The sequence below is a fragment of the Notamacropus eugenii genome, chromosome 1 (genome assembly GCF_028372415.1).
Source record: "Notamacropus eugenii isolate mMacEug1 chromosome 1, mMacEug1.pri_v2, whole genome shotgun sequence".
In the NCBI taxonomy this organism is placed as follows: domain Eukaryota; kingdom Metazoa; phylum Chordata; class Mammalia; order Diprotodontia; family Macropodidae; genus Notamacropus; species Notamacropus eugenii.
The window spans coordinates 686,506,547-686,531,407 of NC_092872.1; the positions used below are offsets into that span (position 1 = coordinate 686,506,547).

Sequence of the window (24,861 nt, forward strand, 5' to 3'; positions counted from 1 at the left end):
CCTCAGTTTCTCATCTATAAAATGAGCTGGAGAAAGAAATGGCAAACCATACCAGTATCTTTGCCAAGAAAACTCCAAATGGGGTCATGAACACTCTCACACAACCAAAAAAAAAAAAAAAAAGAAGAGGCTCAAGTAACCAGTGATGGAATTGAACATCTTATGGGTCCAGTCCTCTACAACCTAGAGAAAGAAAGGTTATAGGACAAAAGCCCCTGTTACATAGTGATAATGATAATGAAGTTGATAATTACTGTCATAGTTATGAGTGAGTACATTGTAATGTCCTACTGAAAATCCAAAGAGAAAAGGGAATTCTTTATCATTGGTGGGGGAGAGGCACATAGTTTTATTTGCAGATGTCATATCCATTTGCGATGAAGTCATGTTGATTACATTGAGCTCCAGATCACCACAGCAGTTCTTTATATAACATTCACAGCCACAGAAGAGAGAATCTTGACATTCCAAGTGAGCAAACAAACCAGACAACATGAAGGCAAGGGTATAAATGATGCAAATTAAAGATTTCGAATTGCAGTTGGTTGGGCATCCCATTGAATTAAGCCATTGATCTGTTGCTGTTGTGTTCATCCTTCATTTTTAAAGAGGACCATGACATCAGAGAAATGATGACATGACTTGCATTTGACTTTGATTTGAGTGAGGGAGAGCTGTGCAGGGTCACCAGTCTCACTTTCTCCTCCTGAAGCATCTGGATCCAGTGACCAGATATTCAACAGGATGACTCGAGATGGCCCAGGATGAAATGGGAGCTCTTGGCCTTTTAGGCTAAGGCCTTTTCAAGTACTCACTTACAGTGAGGTAATGCCCATTCAGTGAATAGGCCTCTTTAAAAGATGTCTTAGATAGGCAGCAGATGGTAAATGAATTGAACCCTGAAGTAACAGGAGATTGGGTTGTATTTAACTTGGGAAAGGATTTATCATTTTTAACACTTCCAAGATAATCATTGTTTCAAAAACAATCCTTATTGTTTTAGAACCAATATTCTATGGTGATACTATATTCCTTTTAATCATGGAATGTCATGATCTCAGGAGAATCAGAATCACAAGTTACCCCCAAATAGGAAGATTTCTCATGGGTTTTAAATAGAAGGCATCATATGATTAAGAATACTTGCTACAAAAAGACATCATCAAATAATAATTCATTTGTATATAATCTTTTATAATTTATGAATTTCTATATATAGGCTCTCCTTTGAGTTTCATAAAAGCTCTGTGAAGTAAGTTACACAGTATATTATGATCCCCATTTTACTGGTGGGGAAACTAAGACTCATCAAGGTTTAATAAAGCCTTTGTGGTCACACAGCTCATAAGTGCCAGAAACATAATCTGGAATTCAGTTCTTCCAGACTTCAAGTCCACTGCTCTAGCCATTAGACCTCCTTGCCTTCTTGACCTCAAAGATGAATGACTGGAAGAAAAATTGGAGAAGGCATGGATAGCAGAAAGAAATGGCTACTGTCCACAAAATACCAAAAGTCTCAGAGAAAAGACTTCAGTCCATAACATCAACCCTCTGAGGAAGATTAATGGAAACACACATTTAAAAACCACACAGGATGAGAAAGCATGTAGGAATCGCCATTGTTACAAGTCAAGGGAGTCCCTATGGCACATCACAGATCAATAAGATGTATCAACATAACAACAGCAACGATAATAATTATGATGCTAATGGGTTGGTCAGGCAGTGAGTGAACAAAGGCAGATAGCAGCCTAATCACAAACTGGGGAATAGGGTCTGCTCCTGCAGCTGCTAAGTGGAACTGATTAATGCTAATGTAAGGAGATAGTGAGGTTTTGTGCAGGCCAGTATGTAATACAAAATCAAGGGTTTTATTGCTGGTATCTTTATGAGATGCGGGATTGTCTAGTAATAGAATACTAGATTTGGAGTCAGTCAGACCTGGGTACCTATCCTAGTTTAGACATTTGCAAATTATACAACCATGGGCTGATTATTTAACCTCTCTCAGCCATCTATTAAATGAGGATAAAAATAGCACATATTTCATGGGGTTATTGGATCAAATGAGATTAGGTACATAATGCAGTGTTAGCCTTAAAGTGCCATGTAAATAGCAGCTGCCATTGTTATAAAAACAAGAATAGGGGCCAAGTTAGGGAGGGCAACCCCCTTTCTGTATTCAGTTTGCTTCTGTTGAGTGAGTGAATGACTGACTAAATGAAAAGAATCTATTGAACATTTACTGTGTACCAAAAGCTACCCATAGATAAAAATCACACAGCATGAGAAAGCATGTAAGAATTGCTGTTGTTACCAGTGGAGTGCTAGGGATAGAAATACTAAAACAAGATAGTCTCCACCCTCAAGGAGTTTATATTTTAATGGGGAGTGATAGACAGAGAAAGGACATATAGTTTGGAAAGCCACAAAGAGGGTGAGTGGAACAGTAGGGCAGATCATTAATATACCCTTTCCAGAGCCAATAATAAGGTTTAATTTGAATACAGTTCACACTAAGAGGTAGAAGGAGAGATAAAGGATACTTGCTTGGTGCCAGTGTATAGAATATATAGAGTGAAAAAGATTAGTGAAACCAGTAAGTACAGAACTGAATGGCTTAGCTCTTCTAAGATGTGATCTCTGTGCTAGGCACTGTGCTAAATGCTGGGGAAAGCCCACGACAAGCAGAAAACAAAAATAATCTCTGACCTCAAAGAGTTTGCATTTCACTTTGGAGAGACAACAGGTGAAAGAAAGCTGAAAAGTGAGAGGAAAGAAGGAGAGAGAAGATGAAGGTACTGGTGCCAGGGCATGATTTGAGGAATGAAGGTTCCTTTGATCTCTCCAGAAAATGGAGGACCAAGGAGGAATTCACCACTGTTAGAAAGTGCAGAGCCTCGCAGAGAGATACAATATAAAAGGAGCTGTAGGAATGGTTGAATATTTCAGGGTGAGGAAGCCCCAGGCCTTGAGGAAAATTCCAGAAAGATGCTGAAGTAAAGGCAAGGTTTTGAAGTCCAGAAATCAGGAAATGGTTTGAGAGGGGAATGAAACTAGATTTGAGTTCTTCCACAAAGTGGAGGGTTCAGGTAGGAGCAATGGAGGTGGATTATCCAACCAAGATTTGTTTGCCAGACTTTCATGAGGATCTTTAAGTGCCAGCACGACTTCAGAACTAACATCTGACATTTATAATAGTTCATAATTTAGTTGCTAAAATAATATTCGAAATATTTTCCTTATAATAACACTATGAGGTAGAAAGTAACAATACCATGAATAATCTATGATCCTGCCACAGCTTTTCTTCTGACCTCCAGTATGTCTCTATCTCTATCTGTCCTTCAGACATCTCAAGCTAGATGTCTAGTAGACATCTTAAATTAAGCATATCCAAAGCAGATCCAAAACAGAATTCATTATCTTTTACCTTAAACCCTTCCCACCTTCTCCTTTCTCTAACACTACAGAGGGCAATATCATCCTCCCAGTTTCTCAGGCTGACAACCTTAACTATTCAGTATTTCTCACCCTTCGACCTCTTCCCACATCCAGTCTGTTACCAAAACCTGTCGTTTCATCTTTGCAATTTCCTTAGAATATGCCCGCTTCTCTCCTCTGACTCTGCTACCACTTTGATACAGGCCCTCATCATCTTATGCCTTAATTGTTGCAATAACTTGCTTATGGGTCTGCCTATCTCAAGTCTCTCCCTGCTCCAATGTATCCTTCATTCAGTCACTAATGTGATTTTTCTAAAGTTCATATCTGATGATGTCATTCCTTTTCCTCACACTCAAACTTCAAAGGCTTCCTATGGTATTGTTGAGGTAGAGGGTTCTGGGGACCCCAAAATACCAACACACCAGATTCTGTCAAATGAATTCAACTCCAGACTTTTTTCAGCCAAAATAAAACAAAGTTTATTAAAGGTTCACCATATTGGGTTGACTCTTATGAAGCCTAACCATTTGTGATGGCTCTATTGACAAGCAGGCCAGACAGAATCTCAGCTAGATAGAATCTAAACTGGATTGAATCCGAGTGCCTTCACTGGGACAAGAAGGATCTTATATACAAAAAAGACTGAGAGAAGAATCCAAGTGTCGCCAAGTAGTCTGGGGATAGGGGAGGCCAGAGACAGGATCTTTGTGGGAGTGGACAGTAGCCTGGAGAATAGGATTTTGGTAGCATCAGGGGTGGGGAGTATCAATATGGACCTTAAAAGAATGCCAGACCAAATAAGGGGAATCCAAGGAACCTTCAAAGCAAGGTTTTCCAGTGCTCCCTAGACAAATGGGACCAAAACTCTCCTGGGTTGAGAGACAAAGGCCTTGGCGTAGGTTCATACCCAGTCATTACCTCCCAGATTAAATATAGATATCGTATTTGGCATTCAAAGCCCTTCATAACCTAGCCCACCTTCTATCTTTCTAGTCTTTTTATCGCCCTGCATATGCTCTTCAGACTAGTGGCACTGGACTATTGGTTGTTCCCTGAACAAGACACCGCCATCTCTCAGCTCTATTTCATTTTTCATCTGGTTGCCCCCCATTCCTGGAATGCTTTCCCTCCTCAACTTCACCTACTGACTCCCCTTCCTTCTTTTAAGTTCTATTTTTATCTTTAACAGGAAGCCTTTCCCACTCACCCTTAATTCTAGTGTCTTCCCTCTTATAATTATTTCCTATTTATTCGGGATATAGCTTGCTTTGTTTATATTTGTTTACGTTATCCTTCCCTTTACATTGTAAGATCTTGAAAGCAAAGATTATCTTTTGCTTCTATTTGCATCTCTGGTGCTTAACATAGCATAGTGTCCAGAGTACCAGGATACATATAAGCACTTAGCAAATGTTTTTTGATTGATTGATTGATTGAAGAAAATTACTTGAATTATTAAATAGAAGTGGTTATAATGATTTATACCTGGTCTTATTGGAAAGGCATCTAACTTTTCTTCATTGAATATTTCTGCATGTACATAAATGCTGTTTATTACAATAAAAAATGTTGATTCATTCCAGTGGTTTCTAGAATATTTAGTAGAAATGAGTGTTAGATATTGTCCAATGCCCTTTGATATAATCAGATGATCTTTATTTATATTATTAACATGTTTATTATGTTTCTACTCTTCCTTGGGTAATGTTTTTTAATAATTTCATTTATTTCCCCTTCAGTTGTGGTAAGTTCTGCTTTTTCATTTTTTGATATCAACAATTTGGTTTTCTCTTAAAAAAACAAAAACAAACTAAATACCTTGCATTTTAGAAACAACAGCTCCTAGTTTTATGTGGCAATTATGCAGTATTTTTGCTTTTAATTTTATTAATTTCTTCTTTAATTTTCTTAACTTCTACTTTGTTATTTTCTTAGGAATTTTAGCCTCCTAGTTGTTCTAAGTTTTTTTTTACCTGCATGACTAATTCAGTTCTTCCTTCCTTCCTTCTTTTCTTCCTTCCTTCCTTCCTTCCTTCCTTCCTTCCTTCCTTCCTTCCTTCCTTCCTTCCTTCTTTCCTTCCTTCCTTCTTTCCTTCATAAAAGCACTTAGAGATATAAATTTCCCCTTCAGAACTGCTCTAGCTGCATCCCATAAATTTTGATATATTATCTCATGATTGTCGTTTTTGGTAAAATTATATTTTTTTCTATTATTTTTTCTTTGACCCACAAGTTCTTTAGACTTATCATATTTATTAGTCTTTTTAATTATATTTTTCTTTTTAAATAGCTTCTTATTTAAAAATTGTAATTGTATTATGAAGAGTAAATGACATACTGTTCTCATTTTTTGGTGGGGGGAGTGAGGTCTTTATGCCCAAATATATAGTCAGTTTTTGTAAAGATGCCATACACAAATTAGAAATATGCACAATCTTTTCCATCCTTTGCATTAATTATTATCTGTCATCTAATTTTTCTCTAGTTTTAATCAAATTCTTTTTCTTTGTGATTGCTCAGTTGGTTTTTGTTTTTAGATTTTTTTTTTAGATCTGAAAAGGGTAAATTGAGGTCCCCTACTCTTATCATTTTCCTATCTGTTTCTCCAATTCAAAACACTTTTCTTTAAATATTAATTTGTTATGTTAAAAAGTGCACATATCTAAATTTTGATATTGATTCATTTTCTATGGTGCTTTTAAGCATTATTCAATTTTATTATTTATTTCCTTTTATCATAACTTTATGGTAACCTCATCTGAAATCATTATTGGTATTCTTTTAAAAAAATCCTCTGTAATATATAATAGATTTCATTTCAGCCTCTGTTTTTAACACTGTGTAAATCTTTGTGTTTTAAGCATATTGTTATATTCTGTGTTTTAATTTATTCTTCTCTCTCATTTTGTTTAATCCTTTTTATTAGATTTAAACAAAATTCATGGGATGCCTGTTTCCTTGACCCCTTTCTCAATGACTATACTCCTCATTTTATGTACCAACATTATATGCTGTGTGTATGTGTATAAAACAGATATATATCTGTTCTCTCTTTCCATATATATATATATATACACATGTATATATGATGCAATAATTATTTCCATACCCTCTTCATCCTTCTTTACAGGTATAGTTCACAGTCCCTCCCATTTTTGTCTTTTCCAGAGATTTCTAATTATTTAGAATAAAACCATCCATAGACTCTATAATTATAACCTTTTTGTATGACCCTTAATCATATCAGTGTTCTGAGAGGACTTTAGTTTCTTATTCCCATATTAACATGTAAACAATTCATCCCCACAGATTCTCATTCAATTACACAAGCATGTATATCTTTGTATGTTTTTCTTGACATTGCATTTCCATTTCCAATTTTCTCCTCTGTTCAGGACTTTTAATCAGGAATGCTTCTCTTTCATTAAAGATCCTTTTTTTTTTTTCACGCTGTAGGATTATGCTAAATTGTGCTGGATAGGTTATGCTTGGTTGTACATCATTATTTCTTGTCATTTGTAATGTTGCATCCCAAGGTCTGTTCTTCTTATTATGGCAGGTGCTATGCCTTCAATAATGCTTATTGTGGTTCTTTGTTGTTTGAATTCCTTTTCTTTGAGAATTGAATATTTTTTCTTTGATCTTAAAACTCTTGATTTTGAATATTCCTGGCAGTTTTCTCTTTGGGGTTTCTTTCCAGAGATGCATTGGTGAATTCTCTTTCTATTTTCACTTTATCTTCTGGTGCTAAAGAGTTCTGGGAAATTTTCTTTTATAGTGAAGGGCAAGCCAAGTCCAAATAGCCAGCCACCAAAGTTTGAGCTTCAGATGCTATTTGGTTCAAACGGAAAATGCTATGGTGGACTGCCCAGACTTTCCCAAAATAGCTTTCCAGAAGTTACAGAGCTTGGGTAAGAATGGGTTGGACTGGGGTTAGTTTCTGCTGAGCTTAGGCAGAGAGTTTTGAGAATGCCTGGAAGGCTGCTTCTGTTCTTCCTTCTGTGCTTGTCTGTGCCAGGAACTGTTCTGGACTTTGGTGGTCTCTCTATAGATTTCTTTGTAGGATGGAGGAATCTATAAATGATGCTTTCTATTTTTTAGTACAATGGTTCATCTCTAAGCCAAGCTGGAGAGTTTTCAAGGGATCAGATCCCCTTCATTCTATTATATCACCATTTTCTCACAAATCAATATACATATTTTTTTTAAAAGTAAAGCAAAATCATAGCTTTATAACTGGAAGGGACTTTGTAGGTGATAAAACAAACCTTTTTGTTAGAGGTTAAATGACTATCCCAGAGTCCAACATGTAACATGCAGCAGAACTGGAATTCTGTTCAGGCTTTCAGTCTCCAAATCCCACTTCATAATCTCTCTCTGTTAACTTTGCTCTAGGCACACTGTTTGCCTTTGTCTTTTTTGTTTCTGCCATGATTTGAAGAAATAAAAATGGCTCAGGATTAATCTTGCCTGTGGTTACAGAATATAATGACTGTTATTTGCCTAAATCTTTACTTCTGAGGTGGGGAGGGTAGAGTGGGAATGGGAAAGAAGCCCATCTTGTGTGTTCTAATAATACCTTAGTGCTCCGGGTTCTAGTTGAGTTTCCTAGCAAATGTCCCTCACTTACAGTAAAACTGACAGGAATAGTTGTAAATGATGATGTATGGAGCTGATTGGAGCAATCCATCCTCAGTATGGTGTTCATGTTCTAGGGAATGTGGCTACAAAGACAAAAGGTATCTTCAATTATTCAGAAAGGTCATTTCAGATGATTTTGTGCGGGCTTCTGTAAAATATTACCATTTTTCAACAGGCATTTAGACATGGATTGAAGTTTGAATAATAGCCAGGAAAGCGATTTGCTCTGTGTGTTTCTGCCACTGTTTGTTGGTTTCTGGGTGCCCACCCCGCTTCCATCCGTCTTTCTTTCAAAAAGCAGGGAAGCACAACATGAGAGGGAGAGTTTTAAAATGTAATAATGAGTTGGTTTGGGGAGTAATCCTTACTTGGCACGTTGTCATGCTGGAGATTCTGCTCAGTTTGAAGAGATTTGAAGCTTCCTTCCCCAAAGCACACATTAAAAGAAAATAAATACACAGACAATGAGTAAAATTTGGCTAGAAGAAATGAAAATAGACAGATGATAGAGATGCACTCTTATTAATGTTGCAAGTAGATATAATTGAAAATTGCCCTTTTGTATCAACTAAGAAAAAGAATTAGACCTGTGATTTCATTGGTACAAGGAACTATTGTAAAGAAATTCCCTTCTGCCAATGCAAGTTAACATATCTGCAACTCAGAATCATAGAGAATTGTGTAGAGGATTGAGAATTGAAATGACTTCCCTAGGGATACACAGCCAGTGTGTGTCAGAGGCAGGACAGAAGCTCAGTTCTTCTTCCCTTTGAGTCCATCTTAGTATCTACATCATCTTTATATCTAGTGACACGGAAAGAACATTGAATTAGGGAGTTGAAAAATTATATATTCTTAAATCTTAAAGGAATCTCTGAGGTCATTTGGTCCAATCAATACCTGAATAGGAAGCGCTTCCAAAGAATATAGATAAGTGGTTATCAGTCTCTACTTGAATATTTCCAATGACAGGGAATTCCCTACCAACTAAGGCAGCCTGTTCAATGTTTGGACAGGTCTAATCGTTAGTAACAGGACAGGTAGGTGGCTGAATGGATATGAGTACTGAGACTGGAGTTGAAGACTCATCTTTCTGATTTCAAAACTGGCCTCAGACACTTACTAACTGTGTGACCTTGAGCAAGTCACTTAACCCTATATATCTCAGTTCCTTATCTGTAAAATGAGCTGGGAAAGGAAATGGCAAACCACTTCAGTCTCTCTGCCAAGAAAATCTCAAACGGGGTCATAAAGAGTTGTACATGAGTGAACAATGGTGGCAAATTATTGACAAATTTTTCTCTATACCGAATCAAAATGTGCCTTCTTCTTACTTCTACCTTGGCTTCTTGTCTCCAAGGTAAAGCAGAGCGAATATGGTCTGTTGATCACATGACAACTTAGTCACTCAATCAGTAAACATTTATTAAGCACCTACTATGTGTCAAACATTGTGCTAAGCCCTGAAGAAAAAAAAGAGAGACAATTCCTGCCCTCAAGTAACTTACAATCTAGTTGAAGGAAACAGCTCAAAAAAAAAAAAAAAAAGGAGATTGAAAAGGCAGTCAGGAAGGCAGAGAGAAAGCATGGAGTGCCTTATTGGAGAAAGCCAAAGGAGTATAGCTGGGTGAGAAATAGAGAGATACCTGGCGTTAAATCGGGGTTTGGAGAGGAGCTTATTGCTTTTTTCTGCAATCAGAGGGACAGAAGATACAGAGATACTGATGAGGTGTGAGTATTAAAGTTTATGCTGCTTTTGCAAGATAATGAGTTTCTTGGGGGCAGGATCGAAACTAAAGTGTCCAAAGGAGGGCAGCCCTATGCGAAATCATGTCAACTCTCCAGATATTTTAAGTTAGTGCTTGTGTCCCCTTTAAATTTTCTCTTTTCCAGTATACACTTTTCCATTTCCTTCAACCCATCTTCCTATGGCATGGTTTCAAATTCTTTTACCATCCTGGTAACACTCCTTTGAATATTCTCTAGATTGTAAATCTCTAAAGTATGAGACTCAGAAAAGAAGCTAGTACTTGAGATATGATAGGATCAAGGCAAGGGACAATGGATTTATCTTCTCTTTCCTTTTGGAAACCATACTGCTTAAGATGATATTGGCACCTTTGGCAGTCACATCACATTAGTGTCTCAGATCAGAAGAATTAAGTTTGAATTCCACTTCTTCCATCTGATCTAAGATAAGTCACTTTTCCTCACAAAGACTTGATTTCCTTAGCTTTAGTTGAGGATATCTGCCCTGATTGCCTAAAATGTTTATTATGAGGATCAAGCAGGGATGCTCTTAAATGTTTAACAAAGGTCTCTCTATAGGGCAGGGAGAATGCATATTACACATTTTGAAGTTGAACTTGTATCATTGACATTTTCTTTATTACTTTCTTCAATCTAGACAGTCAGTAAAACAGCAAACCAAGCCCCGATTCATAGTATTTTTCTTCTTTCTGTGGTGTAAATGCTTACAATGAAAATTTAACAATCAACTCTCTTAAATGGGTACAAGTTGGCTACAGCCTTCCCTTGTACTTCTTTCTATTCATAAAAATACTGTATTATTAACTTTAATGCTTTATCATCTATAAATGGCTCTATATTTTAGGACTACATATTTTAGAGATGGAAGGAGTCTTTGAAGTAAATTCTATCTCCTCCTTTTATAGAGAAGGCAATGGAATCCTAGAGAAGGGACATGACTTTTCTACATACACGCACAGGATAAGAAGCAGAGCCAGGATAAAAAGCCACATCTTTTAACTCCAAATCCATTCCTCTTTCCATTATATCTTGACTCTTTCACTTGGACCCAATATTAACTGAGAGTAAATTACCAACTGCAATGGGTTTATTTTACCAAAGGAAAATGGAATTTTAATTTATTTCCATGTTCATAATTGAATAAAGAGACTGAATCTTGGTAAGGAGCTTGAGTCTTGGCACTAATCTTTTCTGGCAATAGATTAATTTCATCATTATATTTTCACTACAGTCTCCAAAATAATAATTTGCATAAAACAATTAGTAATAGATGTAGTGACATGCAAGTTTTAAAAGGATAATTCACTCATTGCTTTGAAGCCTCCCTCTGCCCTGAGCAAGCTGACATGTTCTCTAGATGTCTGTGCAGAATTTCTGAGCAATTCTTCCGATCCCTTTAGAAGTTTCAATAGGTGCTACCAAGCAGGTGCCCAAAAAGAGCAATGTAATAACTCTATTGAAAGTTAAAGAAATGATAAACTTAATTTATTTTTTTTATTCTGTAAATATTTATAGCTGGATAGGGATTACAGAAGCTATCTAATCTATGGTTCCTCTCTATGACATGCCTGACAAGTAATTTTCTAGCCACTGTATGAACACTTCAGAGGACAGGGAATTCACTACCAAATGGGACAGTCCATTCCATTGCTGGATTGTTATCAACTGTTACCAATTATTGCTGTGCACAAAGTAATCTATTGAGCATTTTGAAAGTTGCAGTAATGATGACAATGATGAACAATAATAACTAAGATTTATATATGTCAGGTACTGTGCTAAATGCTTTACAATTTTATCCTCACAACAGCCCTGAGTGATAGGTGCTATTATTATCACCATTTTACAGATGAGGAAATGAAGGCAAATAGAGGTTAGTGACTTGCTCTGGATTACACAGCTGATAAGGGTCAGAGTCTGGATTTGAACTCAGATCTTTTTGACTTTATGCCCTTTGTCAAAATTTAGTACATGATTTGCTCTTTTCCAGGTTGGCAGCGTCTCTTCCATTCTCCTTGACCTTTTAAATGTCATTAACAGTAGATCTGCAGGCACATCTGCTAGTTATTTTAGAGTAGATGGGTATAGTCCAACAGAGACATATTACTTGAATTCATTCTGAATTCACTTTCTATATTTGTTACATTGGACAAGTCCATCAACCTGTCTGAGAGGCTTTCTTCAGCTATAAATATGAAGAGGTTGATCTCTATTGTAATTTCCATCCCTAATATTAATTTCTTTGAATGGTCAAGGAAGGTTTAGTACATTGCAGTAGGTACAGAGAAAGGGGATGTGGAAGGGGAAGAAAGGCAGAGTTGGAAAATTATGGAGAGACAAATGTTCTGCTGCCTATCAAGTTAATGAATTCAGGATGTTCTGTTAAGGTGCTAAAGAAATGTGTAGAGGAAAAAGAAAAAAGAAATGAATTATGTCAACTCCTGCTTCTGTTTTCTTATGTCAAAAAATAAATAGTTTCATCAATGTGAGAACTTCTTTTTATTGATATAGAACTAAATCCTGGCATTCTGAAGTAGTTTTTAAAGTTGCTGTGGCCAAAAGAATGTCCTTCTCTTGCATTCAAATTCTTGGTAACTTATCTCTATGTATTTAGCTAGGGTAGTTCTCAGATTCCAGGGACATAGTTCTGCACTTAGGCATATACAGAAGACCTTATTGTCATCATAGAAGTTGCCAAAATATGAGCATATTTGGCAAAGCTCATGCCATGTGTTTGTTCTTCTTTGCCAAAGAAGACCATGCCATCAGAGAAATAATGACATGACTTGCACTTGACTTTGTTTTTGAGTGAGGGAGGGCTGTGCAGGTCACCAGTCTCACTTCTCCTCCAAAGCCATCTGAATCCAGTGACCAGATATTCATCAGGATGACTGGAGATGACCCAGGATAAGGTGATTAGGGTTAAGTGACTTGCCCAAGGTCACACAGCTAGTGATTGTTAAGTGTCTGAGGTGAGATTTGAACTCAGGTCCTCCTGACTCCTGCACTGGTGCTCTATCCACTGCACCACCTACCTGCCTTGGCAAAGTTATTGAGAACCCAGGGTCACCTTTCTCATATTGCAGAAGAGAAAGATGTGTGTGAAGGAACTTCTGAGTATTCATGTTAATTCCAAAACTCATTTATATGCCTTTTGGGAATAGTTATCTAATTATGTTACTTTGCATTCGTCTAACACTTTCTTTTCAAAGCCTTTGTGTGTGTGTGTGTGTGTGTGTGTGTGTGTGTGTGTGTGTGATTTCATGTGATCATAATATTCAATGGATATAAAAATAAAAAAGTGTCTACATATGGAGTTACAGATCAGGAGGCTGAGATACACAGTCTCACAATGTTAAATTTAGATCTTAGAGATTATCTAGTCCAACTATTAAATTTTAACAAAAGGGAAATTGAAAACCAAATAATCTAAGTGATTTACCCAATGTTGCCTAGTTTCCAAGTAGTAGAGCAGGAATTCAAACCATTCTTTCCTTTTTTTCCTGGTCCACATATTTTATTTTTTAAAATAATTGTTATTTATATCTTATTTTTACATAACCCACATGTTCCATTGCTCCCTCTCAAAATGCTGTATCTTATAGCAAATTAAAATAAAGAAGAACAAAGAAAAGTTCAAAGAAATAACAAGGATATTGCAAAAGTCTGATGCCAAGTTCCTCCCCCATGGTTCTCCACCTCTGCAAAGGAGTGATGGGAGATATATCCTCATGTCTTTGAGACCAAGTTTGGACATTATAATTTTGATTCACTGATTATCCATTGTTGTTTCTGTCTACATTATTGTGCTCATTGTGGTCGTTGTTTTCATGGTTCTGCTTACTTCCCTTTATATCAGTTCATATAAATCTTCTCATGCTTCTCTGCTTATTTTCCCAACATACTTCATATGCATTGTCTTATGGCATGATAACAGTCCATTACATTTATGTACTATACTTTACTTAGCTACCATCCATGAGCATGTCCTTATTTTTCCAGTTTTCTTCTCGCATTAAAAGGCTGCCGTAGTTACTTTGGTCTATATGGGGCCTTTCTCTTTGTCCCTGAAAATATTCAGAAATTACTAAAGAAGTTGGATAGCCTACCCAAAAGGCTTGAATTCAATGTACATCTTTTCTAATTAATAGATCAGGAAGCCATAGAATGTTAGCTAAGAAGAAAAGGAGAAGGAGCCATTGCAGCAAAAATCTTTTATTTGTTAGGGGCAATAATAATGATACAGCCAAGACCCAATCAAAGAAAGCTTGGCACAAATTTAGTATTAAATTATTAATCCTAATTTTAGGAACTTCACTAGATTTTGCAGTATAAGTTCAGGACTCTAATTTCTGATACAGGAATTTTGTAAAATATATTCTGTCTTTCTTCAGCAATATGATAACATTCCCAATAGAAAGGAAATTGAAAATGAGATGAGCAGAAAGAATGAAAGATAGAAGAGAGGAATACAAGTTGAATTCTTGTTCAGTTATTGATTTAAACTAGTTCAAGGTTGCCCTTTAAGATCTGAAATTCCTGCCCAGAGCTATGGTTTCTTTTGGAGCTCAATCCTTGTAGAAAAAAATCTTAAGAGTAGTGTGTCAGAGATCTTTTTTAACAGGCTTTACAGTGTTCTGAGGCTTGATGCAATGAGCATGATATGATTTACAAGGAGGATTGTCTAGAGGATGTTACGGACTCGTAAATTATCCTTCTTCTCTTTGGACTCCTTCCACATTTTCTCCATCACAGTAATCATGCCTTTGTCATCACCATGTTTCTACAATGCACATTTTTTTCTATATTCCTCTCCTTGCTCTCTGGACTTCTTGTAGAATTGTCCAGCTTACTGACCTGTTTAAGACGTGATCTACCTGGACAGAATTTCCTTCTACAATAGGACCTGGTGAATTAATTTCCTCTTCTGTCTCACTTCTTTGCAGAGGCTGGGCATTGTTTCCCTTGGGAACTGCCTGCACTTTTAAAATGGTGTTTATTTGCTGTCTGAACTTTTAAATGGCTTTTGTTTCAAAATAAATATGAACTTATTTTTATTGCATTCTGGAGACAATGTTTTCTAAAAAATAAATGGAATACACTTTGGAGAAGGAAGGTGGGAACTTTCTGGACAAATAGCCTTAGACTTAACTGTGCTCCTAAATTGAAATCTCTGGAGAGGTACAGGATGACACTTCACATTTACAATAGTAAATGCTTAATAAATCCTTTTTGCTTGATTACTTACATAGGCTTAACAGAGAGTCACATAAAAAAAATAAGAAAAAATTTGTGAGAAGGGTTTAGATCAGGGAATTTTAAGCTGGAATTCGTGATTTTTTTAATAAGTTGATAACCTTATTTCAGTATAACTGGTTTCCTTTGTAATCCTATATATTTAATTTTAGGCATTTAAAAACATTCTGAGAAGAGATTCACAGGCTTAACCAGACTGCTTAAAGAGGTGCATGACAAAAGAAAGATTAATAACTCTGGTTTAGGCTAAATCTGTGTCTGGGTTTGAATTAATGAGTCAACAAAGAAGTGATATGTAGATAGCAGCATCTAAATCAAGGAATTATTGTACTGGCAGCCTTGGGCTACATGCTTACTTCACCTGACCAGCTCATTATGTTCCCTTTTGGAACAAGAGACATGATAATGGCCATGTCTTGACCTCCCTTTCACTCCATAAAGTGTAAGTGAAGTTATGTGCAGTAGAAGCCATTTATTTGTTCTGTTTGTGGATCCTGAAGAAGCCAGATGACTAGAATTCAAGGATCCTGGTGGCAAGTAGTAGAAAGGAGAGCTGAATGATTAGCCGGGGATGAAAATATACAGGACCTTAGAACCCAAGCAGGAAATTTAGTCTGCGTAGGACACAGTTTGTTTGTTTGTTTTGTTTTCTGGAAACTAGTTTGGCTGTACCCGTATAATATCTGTATTGTGTTTGTTTTAATTTGGAGACTACATAGAAGAAACCCCATTTGTACCTAATGTCCTTTTTTCCCCTCACTAAATTCTATGTAAGGTGAAAAGCCCTCACTTTTCTGGATTCTACTCTTTCTGTGTAGAGGAAGGATTTTGTGTAGCTAAGAAGAAAGTATTATTGTCAGTTTCATTTGTTTTTTATTCATTTGACCAAGGTTGTTATAACCTATCAATAACTGCACAAGGAGACAGACACATCCAACCCTAAATAGCACCACATTGGAAAAAGAAGAAGCAGAGCACAGGCTCAAGAAATTTTCCTCCTTTTTTCTTAATTAAGTGTATGCACTTGAAGATCTAATCATTTATATTATATCTCTATATGTTTTATCTTTATACGATAGCTATATTTATATTACTATGTATCTATATATTTATCTGTATGCAGATAGATATAATAAATTATTAAAACTTCAAGTATATGTGTGAAGCCTATATATATAATTTGGTTACATTATTTTTTAAGTATATTTCTCTATTATAATTAGCGAACTATATGTGGATACTTTCCAGATTAGATTTTGGATATTGTACACTGTACCATGTGATTTTTTTTTTCCTCTTTTGATCTGTTTTGAAAAAGAAATAGGGTTTCAAGAGTCAGAAATGTGAAAAGCACTTGAGTATAATGGAGAGTGCTAGAGGTAGAATTAAGAGACCTGGGTTAAGTAGAGATCCATGATGTATGGTATGACCAGAGCCATTTCACCTGTTCTTGTAACCTCAGTTTCTAATGCTATAAAATGGGGATAAAAATTTTCATATAATCTACCTCACAGAGTTGTTGTGAGGAAAACTGGTTTGTAAACATTAAAGTTCTTTATAAATGTGAGTTGTCATGGTTGTATAAGACCCCTATAATAAGTGAGGAAAGTGGACTGCTAACACCGTGAGGAATAAACTCACAACTTGAACATTTTGACAATAATCACATTAAACAAAACCACATTCCAGGCAGTTTTTAATGGCTCTAATAGAAGCCCAGTGACTCAGGGGAGCAGAAGGCTATAGGCCAAAGAATTTTCACCACCCAAGAAGAAAACTAATGGCCCATTAAAGCACACCCTGGAGTGTCTTATTGTTGTCATTGGGATTAGAATATACATCGTTCATTTTAAAATAGAATGTTATTTCTCTGACATTCTAACATCTTTCCTGCTTTTTCTTCCTTGATCTCTGCTTTAGAAGAGCTGCATATGAAAATGTGTCCATGATGCTAGCAAATTAAGACCTTTTATTTCCCAAGTGAAAGCAAATGGGTATTGAGATCATTAAATCACTTTGAAGAGCACTGGAATGATACTATAGCTCAAATAATATTACAGAGGTATCCATATTAGAAGGTGTGTAGGTGAACATTGACGAGGAATAGATTTTTTTTTTAATTTGAAAATCTTATTAATGCTTTACATCATTATCACTACTCAGTATACTCATTATATCTTCCTTTATCTACTTCCACCTTTGTTATGAACCCTTCCTTCTAAAAGAGAGAGAGAGGAGGAGGAGGAGGAGGAGAGAGGGAGAGAGACAGAGACAGACAGACAGACAGATAGACAAAAAGACAGACAGAGAGAGACAGACAGAGAGAGAGAGAAACCAGTCAATAAATAGAATAGTTAAGCAAAACCAATTAAGTGATTGGGGCAGGGGTGGCGGGAGGTGGAGGGGAAGTAGAGAATATAGCTACGTGTTTAATATTATTTCACCTGTGGAGCCCTAACTCTATAAATAATGTGTTTTATCATCTATTTTCCTGAATAACCACATAGGTTTCTCCTCCTTTTCAAGATGAAGCCCAAGCGTAACTTTACTGGTGGCCTCCCCACTAACTGCCTTCCGTTTATGTTGTTTGTATTTATAGATAGATAGAAAGATGAAGATATAGACAGATTTATTTATTTATAAATGCACTTGTGTCCCACAATGGCATATAAGCTCCTTGGGAGTAAAAATTCTTATTCTCTGGATTTTTGTCCCTAGAACTTAGCATAGTGCAAGGCATTATAAGATGCTTAATAAATGCTTGTGGATTGATTGAAGACAGGCTGAGCAGTTCCTTGAAGCACATGAGTTGAAAATGGAATTCTGTGCCAGGGTGAAGTATGGGAGAAAAAATACATTATTTACTTGCATAAATAAACCCTTGTTAACCCAACTGAATAACATGGTTGTAAAAGGAATAAGAGCTTGATTTCTCATTGAATCCTCATGGAAAATGTGAATTTAATTTTCTGATTTAAGTGATATAATTTTAATGGTGTAGTTTAACAGTAATTTGCTCAATCAACATGTATTAAGCACCTACTATATACAAGGTACTGTGGAAGTTGTAATAAATAATAACAATAATAACTATTAACATTTAGTGTTTGCTGTGTGCCAGGCCCTGTGCCAAGTGCTTTATCACTATTATCTCATTTGTTCCTCTCAACCACCCTAGGAAGTGGATGCTTTTATTATCCCCATTTTACAAATGAGGAAACTAGTTAAATATTTTGCTCTGGATCACACAGCTAATAAGTGTCTGAGGCCAGATTTGAACTTAAGTCTTCCTAACTCCAGAGCTTGCTCTTTATTCACTATGTGCTATAGATGGGACAAAAAAATGAAATATTCCTCAATTGTGATGAGTTTCCAGTTTTCATTCTTTACACTGTCGCCAAAGTAATTTTCCTCACGTGCAGATCCAGTTATTTGATTCCCCTACTCAAACAACTCCAGTGGATTTTTATTGCCTCTAAAATTAAATCTAAGCCCCTCTTTTTAGCTTGTTGAAGGCCCCAACTTACACTCTCAACCTCACTGGATATTTTCCCCCATGAACCCAGCATTCCAGACAAACTCACTTCTCTCTTTTCCTTACTCACCACACTCTTATTTCCTTTCCCCTTGACTTTCCATTGGCCATCCCCCATGCCTGGAATGCAGTCCCTCTTTATCTCCACCCTCTCTTCCTTTAAGGGGCAGGTCAGGACGCCATCTTATTCATGAAGCCTTTGTGGATAGCTCCAATTATGACTTCCTTCCTGGGGATATTGTAATTAGCTCTTTAACCACTTGATGTACATGCATGAATGCATGCATGCATGTGTATGTGTGTATATATGTATGCATATGTGTGCATATTATTAACTATATATTTATATTGTGTTTTTATTGCCTGATACACTAGTATATTTGTTCATTTCAGGTAGGGATTCTTTCATTCTTTGCATTTGTATCCTTCGTGCCCAATACAGAGTCTGACACATACTGAAAATTTAATAAATATGTTAACTGATTCATTAATTTTATCAGGTGAGAACAACATGTAAATAAATGAACATACAAAACAAATGTAAGGTAATTGTCAAATACGTGTTTGTAAATGTCAGATTGAAGCAGTAGAGAGATCTCAGGAAGTACTAACTATCAAAATGTCATGACCATGACTAAACATAACAGTAGCTTTGCTGGGTGGTATGTACCATGTGTTAACAAAGGTAAGAGTTATATGGCAAACAGGTCTAGATCAAACTCTACCACCACATAACATTAATATACCATGTTCTCTCTCTTGGTTTCACTTTGCTAACATGGAATAAGAGTATCAGGCTCCATTATCTCTTATCAGTCCTCCAAGATTTTAGCATCATATCATATTATAAAGAATACTGGGAGTTAGGCTCATCGAGGCCTGGTTTAGTTCCTCTAACTTCTACTCACTAAATGTTCTTCAGGACATATAGTTACAGAAGTGAGGCAAGAAGTCAGTTCTCTTAAATTCTAACCCTTTAACTTCTTAAAGACATTTATTCATTCGTGTCTGATTCTTTGTGACCCCGTTTGGAGTTTTCTTGACAAAGATGCTGGAGTAGTTTGCCATTTCCTTATCTAGCTCATTTTATAGATGAAGAAAATGAGGGAAACAGAGGTAAGTGATTTTTCTCAGGGTCACACAGTTAATAAGAGTTTGAGGGCAGAGTTAAACTCAGGAAGATGAGTATTCCTGACTCCAGGTCTATTTACTGCATCACCTAGCTTCCACCTGATATCCTGAAGCTTGGTAGTATGAAGCATGGTTTTCAGTTTCCCAACTGTGGACTGTCAGAGGCAGAGCCAAGATAGTAGAGTAAGGGCAGGGACTCACCTGAGCTTTCCCCCAATCCCCTTTTAAATAATGACTTTAAGCAAATTCTAGAGCAGCAGAACCAACAACAAAAAATGGAGTGAAACAATTTTGCAGCCCAAGACAACTTGGAGGGTCCACAGAAAAGGTCTGTTGCACCAGAGTGAGAGAGGATTGCAGTCTACCATAGGCTGCTCCAGAGCATACTGGGCTCCAGCAAACCAGGAGCAGGCCTTAGGGCAACTGAATCAGTGATAGCAATGGCAGTTTCCATACCTATTAGCCCACAGATACCAATGATAACTTGAAGGAATGACAGGAAAGGTCTGGCACACCTAAGTGAGAGTAGAGTACAATCCCAACATGGGTTGTGCCAGCATAGCCTGGACCACAGCAAACCAGGAGCTGGACTTGAAAGTGACTGAATCAATAGCACCAGCAACTGCTTCCAGAGCTCTCAGTCCACAGGTGGTAAGGGAATTGAATGACTAACTGGTCAGGATATTACAGGATTCTCTTTGGTAGCACTGAGGCAGGACTCTGTTGCTTTGCCCATACTCAGATCTGGGTCACTGTCCTGGGTGGCAGTCTCAGTGCAAAAAGGAGCACTAGCACACCAAAGCTTGCAACCATAGTGAAGGCAGGACCCTTCTCACAGTTCTAAGACAGAAAATACTGCTTATGGTCACTCACAGACCAGTGCAGAGGCCAAGAGAGTAGTAAACATGGACCTCATACCATCTTAGAAGAAATGAAAAATTATAGGTCCTTAGAAGTATCTCTGAAAATGGCTTCACAAAATCCTTGAAGGTTAAGATAGTGTGTCCTCTACCCTGGAAGCAGAACCCTACTTTAACAAAGAGTTAAAAGTCAAGTAATAGTCTGGGAAAATGAGCAAATAACAGAAAAAATTCTAAAATAGAAAGTTAATATGGTGACAAGGAAGATCAAAACATATACTCAAAAGAAGATAACAAAATTAAAGCTCCTACATCCAAAGTTTCCAAAAACAATTGGTCTCAAGTCATGGAAGAATTAATAAAGGATTTTGAAGATCAGGTTTAAGAGAGGTAGAGGAAAAAATGGGAAGAAAAACGAAAGTGATGCAAGAAAATCATGAAAAATGAGTCAATGACTTGGTAGAGAAGATATACAAAAAAACTGAAGAAAATAACACCTTAAAAACAGATTAGGCCAAATGGTAAAAGAGGTCTAAAAAGCCAATGAGAAGAATGCCTTAAAAAGCAGAATTGACCAAATGGAAAAAGAGGCAGAAAAATTCATTGAAGGAAAAAAAAACTCCTTAAAAAGCAGAATTGGCCAAATGGAAAAAGGAGGTACAAAACTCACTGAAGAATATAGGCTTTTGTGAAATGGAAAGTCTTTAACCAAAAACAGTGTATATATATTGTCAAGAGAGTTTTAACCAATCAGATTTGTACAAGCGGGCACTAGCCAATTAGATGCTGAGTAGAACTGTATATAAAGAGAGCCAGAGCTGAGAGAAGCAGATGTGAAGAGAGCAGGCTTTGAAGGGGTGAGCCAGCATTGAGAAGAGAACTGAGAGCAGACCTCTGAGAGCTGAGAGGGAGACCTTAGAGAATGATAGGGAGACCTCTGAGAGCCAGGAGGAAGCCCTGTCTGTTGATCTGGGTTGATTTCTCAGACAGAAGTCCTGTCTGTTGATATTTATGGGTGAATTAAGATTGTGGTGCTGGTGGCATGTTAATATTGTTGTTTCCTTGCTGAGTTTTGTTTTCCCAGAGACAGAAACTGTGGAGTGGAACAGTTCCCATGAGCTGGGACATGGAGCAGGAGCAGGCAGCTGCCTATGTGCGAATCCAGGCGAGAGTCTAGAGTGGTCAGCCCGCAGAGGAAGAGCCATGGGACTTGGAAGCCAACCTGGAGTTAAGATGAAAGAGGACTTTACTTGGACACTTGATACTGATTAAGGGCATTGTTCTTACTATGACCTAGGGGTGGATAGTATGGTATTTTGAAAAAGGACTTTCCTTGAATACTTGGCATTGATTAAGGATGTTGCTATTGTGATGACATATATTGATCGATATGTTTTACTTAAGGATGTTGTTATGAATGTTATGCTTTACAATGTTTAGTTTGTTACTGAATAAATAGAGAGTCCATTATACTATGGGATTATATCCTTGAAATCATTCACAGCAGCAGTCCTCAGGTGTGCTGCTGTGATGGGCTTTACCACTGTGTACCAAGTAACAGTTATACTGTAAGACAATCAAGTGTGAATGACTTGGCTATCCTCAGCAGTGCTGTGATCCAAGACAACTCTGAAGGACTTGCGATGAAAAATGCTACCCATCCCCAGAGAAAGAACTGAGGCTGTCTGCATACAGACTGAAGCATACTTTTCTACTTTCTTTATATTTGAATTTTTTGGTCTATGTTTTCTTTCACAACATGACTCTTAAGGAAATTTTTTTGCATGACTACACATGTATAAACTATATTGAATTGCTCACTTTTTCAATGAGGGGAGGGATGGGGAGGGAGTAAGGGAGAGAATTTGGATCTCAAAATTTTAAAAATGAATTTTAAAAATTTGTTTTTACATGTAACTGGGCAAAAATAAAATAAATAAATTTTAAAAGTTAAAGAAAATTCCAACTATGTACCCAGCAAGGCCAGCAGCATTTTTTATTGTTCTCATTGGTTTTCTTGCCAATATTTACACAAGAATTTACAGTTTTAAAAGTATATTATCTTTGTAACTACTTTATATGTATTAAGCATTATTTTCCTCATAATAAGACTTTGAGATAGACAGTGTGTTACTATTTCCATTTTATAGATAAGAAAATTGAGGTCTTGAAATATTAAGTTATTTTCTCAAGGTTAAAACAGCTAATAAATGGCAAGATCAGTGATTTCACTGGTTTTTTCAATTCCAAACCCATTCCTATAAGATAGTTATTTGCTTGGGAAGAATTGGCATAACTGAGGTCAAGGGTACATTGCCCTCCCCCCTCCTATCCTAACTACTCTAGCAATCAATTAATTAATAAACATTTAAGGATTTACTATGTACTAGGGATTGAAGAGACAAAGACAAAACAAGATATGATCTCAAAGACCTTATATTCTACACAGAAATCCTACTGCTATCCATGCTAATATGTACCTAGCACAAAGAAATAGACTACGAACTTCTTCGTGAGTTATGGAGAAAAGAGTTTGTTGTTATTACTGTCTATAGCTTGTGTAAGTGAATGGAAAATGGAAAATGAAAAAGTAGAGTGTTCCAACCACAGCAAGAGAAACCAAATCATCAGACCGAGGTTCAGAGATTCAGGGAAGGAAAGATTCAGATGCTTTATCTACTGGGTCTTGACCTGCCATACCAACATTCAATTCAGTTTAAGTAAGTCTTTGGCTCAAGGCTGGTGTGTGTGTGCGCGCGCGTGTGTGTGTACACAAATATATACATACATATACACACATACATATGTATAAACACATATATACAACATGCACATATATATGACACCTGGAATCATTAGAGTCTTACAGTCAGTTCATGTAGCCCATCATTATCCCAAAGTACAAATCACCTCTCTTACATTCAGCATCACATGTCTGTATTTCTTTCTGCTCATGGAAACCAGGTTCTGATTCAAAATTGCTAGACCTGGGTCAACTCCTTTAATGCTTGTTGCCCCTTCTCTTATTTCCCTTAGCGTGTTAATAGTAGGTTAATAGGAAGAGGTCATGGGATTATAGATTTAAAGCTGGAAGAGACCTAATAGGTTGATTATTCAAACTCTTTTATTTTTCAGATGAGGAAACTGAGGCACAGGGAAGTGACATGATTTGCTCATGGTTATCCAAATAGTATTAGCAAAAATTTGAACCCTGCTCCTCCAACTTCAAAGGCAATATCCTCCCTCCCTCTTCTGTCTCAACTCTGCAGTCTCTTCTTTTGAGTTTGACTCAATCCATGTATCCCTGTTTGGTTGATATTTTGGGCTCTAGATCCCTTTTCTACTCTCTTAAGGAGTTTGTTATCTGGTAACTTAGAGTTTTTCTCTTTACCTTGTACTTGGATGCTTTAATATTAATTGTCCTCTCAAGCTTCCTGCCCTTTCAGTTTATCAACTTCAACTTTATATAACACATCTTTATTTTTGCTTTATCTCATCCATTAATCAATTAAATAAGCATTTGTTAAACAATTATTATTTGACAGACATTGTGCTTGGCATTGGGGAATATAAAATAAAAATGAAATAATCCCTACCCTCAAGGAGCTCACATTCTGTTGGGAGAAACAACATGTAATATATGAGTATCACCCCATCTGCACTCGTCCTTCCACTACTCACTCATGCTAGAAAGTTGAGTTCCCAAAAGACTCCTGGGTTTTTGGATTTCCCTTGAGAGATTGTGGTTTTTAGTACTGCCACCCATAAGCCCCCATTTGGTGTGATTTCCATTATTGATCAACCAACAAAACTTCAATAGCTTCTAGAAAAGGGTATTTACTGCAGAGGTATAACAAGAAGAGTGGTTACAAAACATTTCTCCTAACTAAGAGCATACAGCCTTGCCTTTCACACATCAGGTTCTTGGGAAGAGTAGGTTCAAATTTAAAGTACACTGGGAGGAAAGAACATGTGTAAAGAAAAATTAAACTGAGAAGTTCCTCAGTACTCCTGCCATAGCAATCTTTTTTTCAGTTTTGAAGTCCTTATTAGGTTTCCTTTAGGCATAAATCTCTGCTGAGTTTCTAGAATTGACACCTCTCTAGATTCCATAACGAGCATTTCTCTCTGCTGTTAGAGTCATAATCCCCAAAGCTGTCATAGGGTCCGTCCTTTCTCCATCTATATACTGGCATTTTCTCTGTTGTCAGGCACTACCAC

The 24,861-nt window shown here is 36.8% G+C and overlaps 1 long non-coding RNA gene across 1 annotated transcript in view; it reads left to right on the forward strand.

Annotated features, from left to right (window-relative positions):
• The window catches only part of LOC140521184 (uncharacterized), a 197,399-nt gene extending 174,847 nt beyond the window's left edge, over positions 1 to 22,552 (forward strand). Inside the window, exon 3 of the long non-coding RNA XR_011972825.1 lies at positions 21,725 to 22,552. This is a non-coding gene — a long non-coding RNA (uncharacterized lncRNA). The remainder of the gene's footprint in view (positions 1 to 21,724) is intronic.
• The last annotated feature ends 2,309 nt before the right edge of the window (positions 22,553 to 24,861 follow it).